Raw genomic sequence first — 9,840 nt, forward strand, 5'->3', positions numbered from 1 at the left:
TCCCGCAGCAAGAACAGCAGCGGCGGCACCAGTAGCAGCATGTCGCAAATGCCAACTCGTTCCTAGGCAGGCTACGCTTTCCATAAGAGGCACACAGCTGACAACCTCTTACGGCAACTGAGGAACATCATCGCAGAATGGCTTACCCCAATTGGACTCTCCTGGGGATTTGTGACATCGGACAACGCCACCAATATTGTGCGTGCATTACATGTGGGGAAATTCCAGCACGTCTAATGTTTTGCACATACATTGAATTTGGTGGTGCAGAATTTTTTAAAAAAATGACAGGGGAGTGCAAGAGATGCTGTCGGTGGCCCGAAGAATTGCGGGCCACTTTCGGCATTCAGCCACCGCATGCCGAAGACTGGAGCACCAGCAAACACTCCTGAACCTGCCCCGCCATCATCTGAAGCAAGAGGTGGTAACGAGGTGGAATTCAACCCTCTATATGCTTCAGAGGATGGAGGAGCAGCAAAAGGCCATTCAAGCCTATACATCTGCCTACGATATAGGCAAAGGAGGGGGAATGCACCTGACTCAAGCGCAGTGGAGAATGATTTCAACGTTGTGCAAGGTTCTGCAACCCTTTGAACTTGCCACACGTGAAGTCAGTTCAGACACTGCCAGCCTGAGTCAGGTCATTCCCCTCATCAGGCTTTTGCAGAAGCAGCTGGAGAGATTGAAGGAGGATCTAAAATGGAGCGATTCCGCTAGGCATGTGGGACTTGTGGATGGAGCCCTTAATTCGCTTAACCAGGATTCATGGGTGGTCAATCTGTTGAAATCAGAGCACTACATTTTGGCCACCGTGCTCGATCCTAGGTTTAAAGCCTACATTGTATCTCTCTTTCCGGCAGACACAAGTCTGCAGAGGTGCAAAGACCTGCTGGTGAGACACTTGTCAAGTCAAGCGGAACGTGACCCGTCAACAGCTCCTCCTTCACATTCTCCCACAACTGGGGCTGCGAGGAAAAGGCTAAGAATTCCGAGCCCACCCGCTGGCGGTGATGCAGGGCAGTCTGGAGCGAGTGCTGACATCTGGTCCGGACTGAAGGACCTGCCAACGATCACTGACATGTCGTCTACTGTCACTGCATATGATTCTGTCACCATTGAAAGAATGGTGGAGGATTATATGAGTGACCGCATCCAAGTAGGCACGTCAGACAGTCTGTACGTATACTGGCAGGAAAAAGAGGCAATTTGGAGGCCCTTGCACAAACTGGCTTTATTTTACCAAAGTTGCCCCCCCCCTCCAGTGTGTACGCCGAAAGAGTGTTTAGTGCAGCCGCTCACCTTGTCAGCAATCGGCGTACGAGGTTACTTCCAGAAAATGTGGAGAAGATGATGTTCATCAAAATGAATTATAATCAATTCCTCCGTGGAGACATTCACCAGCAATTGCCTCCAGAAAGTACACAGGGACCTGAGATGGTGGATTCCAGTGGGGACGAATTAATAGTCTGTGAGGAAGGGGATGTACACAGTGAAAGGGGTGAGCAATCGGACGATGAGGAGGAGGTGGACATCTTGCCTCTGTAGAGCCAGTTTGTGCAAGGAGAGATTGATTGCTTCTTTTTGGTGGGGGCCCAAACCAACCAGTCATTTCAGTCACAGTCGTGTGGCAGATCCTGTGGCTGAAATGATGGGTTTGCTAAAGTGTGCATGTCCTGTTTATACAACATAAGGGTGTGTGGGAAGGCCCAAGGACAATTCCATCTTGCACCTCTGTTTTCTTTAATTTATCTTTGCATCATGTGATGTTTGGGGCCAATTTTTTTGAAGTGCCATCCTGTCTGACACTGCAGTGCCACTGATGGGCCAGGTGTTTGTGTTGGCCACTTGTGTCACTTAGCTTAGCCATCCAGCGACCTTGGTGCACCTCTTTTTTTCTTTGCATCATGTGCTGTTTGGGGACTATTTTTTTAAGTGCCATCCTGTCTGACACTGCAGTGCCACTCCTAGATGGGCCAGGTGTTTGTGCCGGCCACTTGGGTCGCTTAGCTTAGTCATCCAGCGACCTCGGTGCACCTCTTTTTTTCTTTGCATCATGTGCTGTTTGGGGACTATTTTTTTAAGTGCCATCCTGTCTGACACTGCAGTGCCACTCCTAGATGGGCCAGGTGTTTGTGTCGGCCACTTGGGTCGCTTAGCTTAGCCATCCAGCGACCTTGGTGCACCTCTTTTTTTCTTTGCATCATGTGCTGTTTGGGGACTATTTTTTTAAGTGCCATCCTGTCTGACACTGCAGTGCCACTTCTAGATGGGCCAGGTGTTTGTGTCGGCCACTTGGGTCGCTTAGCTTAGCCATCCAGCGACCTTGGTGCACCTCTTTTTTCTTTGCATCATGTGCTGTTTGGGGACTATTTTTTTAAGTGCCATCCTGTCTGACACTGCAGTGCCACTCCTAGATGGGCCAGGTGTTTGTGTCGGCCACTTGGGTCGCTTAGCTTAGCCATCCAGCGACCTTGGTGCACCTCTTTTTTTCTTTGCATCATGTGCTGTTTGGGGACTATTTTTTTAAGTGCCATCCTGTCTGACACTGCAGTGCCACTCCTAGACGGGCCAGGTGTTTGTGTCGGCCACTTGGGTCGCTTAGCTTAGCCATCCAGCGACCTTGGTGCACCTCTTTTTTTCTTTGCATCATGTGCTGTTTGGGGACTATTTTTTTAAGTGCCATCCTGTCTGACACTGCAGTGCCACTCCTAGACGGGCCAGGTGTTTGTGTCGGCCACTTGGGTTGCTTAGCTTAGTCATCCAGCGACCTCGGTGCAAATTTTAGGAGTAAAAATAATATTGTGAGGTGTGAGGTGTTCAGAATAGACTGGAAATGAGTGGAAATTATGGTTATTGAGGTTAATAATACTATGGGATCAAAATGACCCCCAAATTCTATGATTTAAGCTGTTTTTGAGGGGTATTGTAAAAAAACACCCGATACCAAAACACACCCGAATGCGACGAAAATTTTCAGGGAGGTTTTGCCAAAACGCGTCCGAATCCAAAACACGGCCGCGGAACCGAATCCAAAACCAAAACACAAAACCCGAAAAATGTCCGGTGCACATCACTAGTGACTAGTTGGGGGGTAAATGCCACGGCCACAGGGACCAGTATACGTGTCCCCCGGCTGTGGCATTATCTTCATGGCTAGTGGAGTCCGCTGCTGTTTTTAAAATACGGGGAACCCCTACGTATTTTGTACCCCGTGTTTTTGGAACCAGGGCCAGATATAGAGCCCGGGGCTGGTTATGCTTAGGAGGGGGGACCCCACGCAATTTCTTTTTACTTTTAACTGTTTAAAAACTTCTCATACTGTACACAATGAAGCCCTGCATGGATCTCTCTGATTCGGCCGGGCTTCATTGTGTTATGTCCGGCAGTGTTTTACTAATCACTCCCATAAAACACTGCCCGACATTACGAATAACATCGACATTGGAAAATACGAAAAACGCAAACTCAGCAGCTTAGTAAATTATCGACAATAATTTCAAAAAGTTGCAGAAACATACAGCCGATAAAATTCGAGTTTAAACTCTCACCAATTCGGCACAAACACGAATCTTAGTAAATAAACCCCATGGTACATTAATTCAGATGCAATAAGGCATTTCAGCTGCAATGAGAAGTTAGCCGAAGGTTAATGGGATTGGGTTGTATCCATTGTTGTAGAATAGTTTTTTGCTGTCACATTCAGTACCAATAATAGTTTTCTGCTACCTTTAGTTATTCCCTGGCCTCCAGGGAAAATACAAAAAGAGGCCTATATTGGGTCGAATGGTACATAATTCACAAATGAATGGAGTCATCTGTAGGGACAAAGGGGCAGATTCATCATGAAAAAATTGTGCAATGAGAATTTTTAGTTTTTAATTCTGATTGTATTCTCCCAGTTTTTTCATGATTCATCATGCCACCATTGAAAAACTGGGCTTTTTGAGAAGACAATTTTTTCGGATAGTGATAAATTTCTCCTGTGCTCTTCATGCTGAAGAAAACGAGGGAGTGATTTTTTATATATATATATATATATATATATATATATATATATATATATACAGTGGGGCAAAAAAGTATTTGGACAGCCACCGATTGTGCAAGTTGACCCACTTAAAAAGATGAGAGAGGTCTGTAATTTCCATCATAGGTACACTTCAAGTGTGATAGACGGAATCTGAAAAGAATAACCAAGGAAATCACATTGTATGATTTTTTAACAATTTACTTGTATGTTCTTGAGGAAAATAAATATTTCGACACCTACGAAGCAGCAACATTTCTGGCTCTCACAGACCTGTTTCTTCTTCTTTAAGAAGCTCTTCTATCCTCCACTCGTTACCTGTATTAATGGCACCTGTTTGAACTGGTTATCTGTATAAAAGACACCTGTCCACACCCTCAAACAGTCAGACTGCTACCTCTCCATCATGGCCAAGACCAGAGAGCTGTCTAAGGACACCAGGGACAAAATTGTAGAGCTGAACAAGGCTGGGATGAGCTACTTGACAAAAGGCAAGCAGCTTGGTGAGAAGAGATAAACTGTTGGCGCAATTATAAAAAAATGGAAAAATTACAAGATCACTGACAATCTCCCTCGACCTGGGGCTCCATGCAAGATCTCACCTCATGGGGTATCAATGATCTTGGGAACGGTGAGGAATCAACCCAGAACTACACGGGGGGACCTGGTCAATGACCTCAAGAGAGCTGGGACCACAGTCACAAAGGTTACCATTAGTAACACACTACGTCGTCATGGATTGAAATCCTGCAGCACCCGAGAGGTCCTCCTGCTTAAGCCAGCACATGTCCAGGCCCGTCTAAAGTTTGCCAGTGACCATCTGGATGATCCAGAGGAGGATTGGGAGAATGTAATGTGGTCAAATAAAAGCAAAATCGAACTTTTTGGTATAAACTCCACTCGCCGTGTTTGGAGGGAGAAGAATGATGAATAGCATCCCAAGAACACCATACCCACTGTGAAGCATGGGGGTGGAAACATCATGCTTTGGGGCTGCTTTTCTGCAAAGGGGACAGGACGACTGATCCGTATTAAGGACAGGATGAATGGGGCCATGTATCGTGAGATTTTGGGCAAAAAACGCTTTCCCTCAGTAAAAGCATTGAAGATGGAACATGGCTGGGTCTTCCAGCATGACAATTACCCCAAACACACCGCCCGGGCAACTAAGGAGTGGCTACCTAAGAAGCATTTCAAGGTCCTGGACTGGCCTAGCCAGTGTCCAGACCTCAACCCAATAGAAAATCTGTGGAGGGAGTGGAAAGTCCGTGTTGCCCATGCGACAGCACCAAAACATGACAGATCTAGAGAAGATCTGCATGGAAGAGTGGGCCAAAATACCTGCTACAGTGTGTGCAAACCTGGTCAAGAAATTACTACAGAAAACGTTTGACCTCTGTAATTGCCAACCGAGGTTATATTACAAAGTATTGAGTTAAACTTTTTGATTGTCCAAATATTTATTTTCCGCAAGAATATACAAATAAATTGTTTAAAAATCATACAATGTTATTTCCTTTTTTTTTTTCAGATTCTGTCTCTCACAGTTGAAATGTACCTATGATGGAAATTACAGACCTCTCATCTTTTTAAGTGAGTCAACTTGCGCAATCGGTGGCTGTCCAAATACTTTTTTGCCCCAGTGTATATATATATTCACTATAAGATGCGGCGACCCCCTACCTCCCTGAGGGCTGCTAATTGCCGGGGACGCCCAGCTGCAGACATCACGCAGCAGCTGCGGCCCCCTTCTCCCTCCGCTGCCAGCACTTATTACAGGTGGGCGGCCGGCTGCAGACATCAGTACTGCCAGGCTACCTTCCTTACTGCCAGGATGCCCGGCTCTGCATGCATCGCTGCCCCGCACAGGCTAATAGTGCAGTGGTAGCTTCCTCCTACCCCCGGGCGGCTCCTAATTGCTGGGGCCGCCCGGCTGCAGAAAGAATCATAGCAGCCACGTATAAATGGCCGCTTATGAAGGGATTAGAGAGCTGTTTGTCATCTCAGGATGGCGAACAGATTCTCAATCAAACTCTTTTTTGGAGTTTGATGAATGTCACAATGTCTATATCGCCTGGGGAATGTAGATATTGTGACATTTTAAGGATAATATGCCCTAAAGAACTTTAGGGATCAATTTTTCTAAGTCTTGGATGGAGATAAAGTACCAGCCAACCAGCTTCTAACTGCCATGTCACAGGCTGGGTTTGAAAAATGACAGTTTGGAGCTGATTGACTGGCACTTTATCTCTTTGTCCACTTTATCGCCAACCTAAACAGACCCCATAGTGAGGCAAGAGGTGAAGCATGAGATACTGTAAGAGTAATAAGGTGAGGGATGAAAGGTCAGGGAAGATAAAGTGGATCATCCAGGCTACAGATATATTTAGGAAGTGGGAGGTAGGGACAGGGGGATGATAGATAACAGAGACAGGGCCGGCAAGAGAAATCTTGGGGCCCGGTACACCAATTTCTCCGGGGCCCCCCACCCTGCCTTGACTCCCCCCCCCCTTATAAATCACAAAGTCGCTGTAAAAAAATTATATATATATATATATATATATATATATATATACACACACACACACATATACTGTGTATATATATATATATAAAATATACAGTATATATATTATAATTTATACATATATATATATATATATATATATATACACACACACACATATATATATATATATATATATATATATATATATATATATATATAGGTCCTTGTATGGGCGGCATACAAGGACCATATACACAGATGCAGATCTGAGGGGAGGGCACCGGAGCAAGGTGAACGGAAGTCCGGAGTGCCAGGGACATTTTTTGCATTATATATATATATATATATATATATACACACACACACACATAGAACTCACCATACACACATTTATATAGAATAATATGGCAGTACCTTGACATAGTATACAGTATTACAGGCTGTGAGGGTGCCATCCAGGCACGTAGGGAGCAGGGTTGGACAGAGGTAGTGCTGCGGGCAGCTGCTATAAGGAGCCATGACTCACACAGTCAGTGTAGCCTGTGTTTGCTGCTCTGCTGCCCGGCTCTTCAGCGGCAGCATATCGTCAGACAGGGACGGGGCGGCAGAGAGGCATGCCGCAAGCATAATGAAGGCAACAAAGCGAAGACCAACCAGACCAAGCAAGTGATGGGGCCCCCCTGAAGCTCGGGGCCCGGGAGGGTTGTCCCCTTTGACCCCCCCTGTCGCCGGGCCTGAACAGAGACACAAATATGAATGTGGTGGAAGAGGTAGAATGAGTGGACATCAAAGGAGGAGAAACAGAGAAGCCTCAGGCAGGTAGGATTCAGAAGGTGTAGACTCTCCCACTCCACCAGGATTTGAGGTATAGGAGATAAAGAGACACATGAGTAAGAGGACAGCAGGGGAAGTAGTGTTCAAAGGGAAGAGACAGGTGATGACAAACAGGTTCAGGGTTTTATTTATAAAAAATTCCAACATACTGTAAGGATAGTGTGACGCTGACACTTGGCTGGCACCATGGTATGAGCCACAGCTTATCAAGAACCTGGTTAATGACAGTTGTAGTTCTATGATTGGTTGCAGACTACAACGGATTTAAAGCCTATAGAGCAGTGTTTCCCAACCGCGGTCCTCAAGGCACACTAACAGTCCTGGTTTTAGTGATATCCAGGCTTGAACACAGGTGACTTAATTAGTACCTCAGTTATTTTGATTTAACCATCTGTGCTGAAGCCTGGATATCACAAAAACCTGCACTGTTGGTGTGCCTTGAGGACCGCGGTTAGGAATGCCTGCTATAGAGGCTTGGATTCAGTGGTTGACAAGTTGGGTAATAATTCCCCTTGCACCAACAACATGGTAAGCTTAGTCAAAGTGTGGAATAAAATCATTAATCAGTCTAGGCTTCCCTAATGGTAGCACAGGCCCTGGGTCCCAATGAGTCTAACTTCATTCATGCAAGTTATGGTAGACACTGTTAAACCTGATCTCTTGCATGAGGGAGTTTGAAGGGTGTTTCCATGCTAGCAATAACACAGTCACATTAGCATATATTGTGTATACAAATCTACCACAACCACTGTAAGAATAAAGTAAATAATTTTCCATCCCTAGGACAAAAAAAAAAAGAACTCATTCAATGAATGTACCTAAAATATTATCTAGCAGCGGAACAGGCTGGACTAAATATGGAGAACAGCCTTAAGGACACGGAAACATCAATTCATCCATGCTGCCTTCTGTTTAATTGTCTGCACTGAAGCAGGCAGTTTAAGGGAGTGAATGTCATACCGTAGCAGGGTCTGTAATGCAAGGGAATGTGTCACTGGTTGATGTGTTTGTTGCCATGCACAATTTCAATGGTATCTATTGCCTGTGAAAATCATAAACAAGCCAATTATTTCCAACGGAGGGGGTTAAATGTTATTCACCTCAAACAGCTATCTCTGTAAAGCTGGTGGGTGCCGTCTATGTTCCACAAAGTTATCAGCTACCGGTAAATAAGTGAGTTGCAGACAGGGGGCCAGAGCTCAAATGACTTTTATGCTAAATGGTGTTGGATGCTCTCAGGTAGATATCTGTAAGAGGAGCCCACGGTGCTGCTGCAGGCAGTCAACAGCTCATTCCATCTCTGTGCCAGAGAGGAAAGCACAGGAAATCCAGATCAAATGACCTTCAGAGAGGTTTTATACACTGCTAGATTGCTTCATGTTAACTCTCTGTGGACATACTCACTTGCTAAATTCAGTATGAGGAGGAACACTCTGATTATTAAAAAACAAGATGTGTCGTTTTTAACAGCAAGTTGTTTTTAGAGAAAGTTTGTTATTTATAAATTTAAAAAAACCCTCAAAAATTGCAAATACTCACACTGGACGAAGAATATGTTTTATCTGCCTGATTACATGCTGGTATATCTATTTACCACACCATCATGGATGAAGACATGCTGAAAAGACCTGTTTGATACAGTAGCTCAGTAACCGCTGTCTGTCTCAAAGGGTCACTAAAATAAGAGTGTCAATTTTTTTTTTTTTATGCAGTATTGAGAAAAATTTCATATTTATTCAGCCAGGTCAACTAAGTCTTACTAATTCACTATCTCATTGATTCTGGAATGAAAATATTAATTTTGATATCTCAGGAGATTATCTTTTTATTGTTATAGTCTGTGGGATGGTGGACACAATCGGTGGGATGTAATGGAGTACGAAATCGCCGGAGGAGAGGGATGCTGGATGATTTTGGACTTTTTTTTCAAAGGGGAAATCAATTACAAGGCATGGCTTTGCCTTGTTATTGGTTGCCCCTTTAAAATAACATCCGAGAATACTGTAGGTGACAGGCGGAATGTGAAAGTGACTGCTTGGCCATTTAGAGAGTACTTAACCAGGTTGCCGGTTTATTGGCATCAGCAGATTCAAAGGTTACAGCAGCAATGCAGTGGTTAATAGCGGTATCCAGCGATATCACAGTGGTGGCTATAACAGCCATATGATCTCACCTATGGGAGCTAAGTATTGTATTGCGTGATACTGTGACACTACACCAGAGGTTCTCAAACTCGGTCCTCGGGGGCCCACACAGTGCATGTTTTGCAGGTATCCTCACAGAATCGCAAGTGAAATAATTAGCTCCACCTGTGGACCTTTTAAAATGTGTCAGTGAGTAATTAATACACCTGTGCACCTGCTGGGTTACCTGCAAAACATGCACTGTGTGGGGTCCTGAGGACCGAGTTTGAGAACCTCTGCTCTACACAGTAAAGGTGGTGCTGTGTATACATGCTCTGTAGCATGGC

The 9,840-nt window shown here is 44.8% G+C and overlaps 1 long non-coding RNA gene across 1 annotated transcript in view; it reads right to left on the minus strand.

The window, feature by feature from the left end:
• The window catches only part of LOC134927205 (uncharacterized), a 90,608-nt gene extending 81,931 nt beyond the window's left edge, over nucleotides 1–8,677 (minus strand). The window contains exon 1 of the long non-coding RNA XR_010177581.1: nucleotides 8,471–8,677. This is a non-coding gene — a long non-coding RNA (uncharacterized LOC134927205). The remainder of the gene's footprint in view (nucleotides 1–8,470) is intronic.
• Nucleotides 8,678–9,840: the final 1,163 nt, after the last annotated feature.

The sequence above is a fragment of the Pseudophryne corroboree genome, chromosome 1 (genome assembly GCF_028390025.1).
Source record: "Pseudophryne corroboree isolate aPseCor3 chromosome 1, aPseCor3.hap2, whole genome shotgun sequence".
Classification (NCBI taxonomy): Eukaryota; Metazoa; Chordata; class Amphibia; order Anura; family Myobatrachidae; genus Pseudophryne; species Pseudophryne corroboree.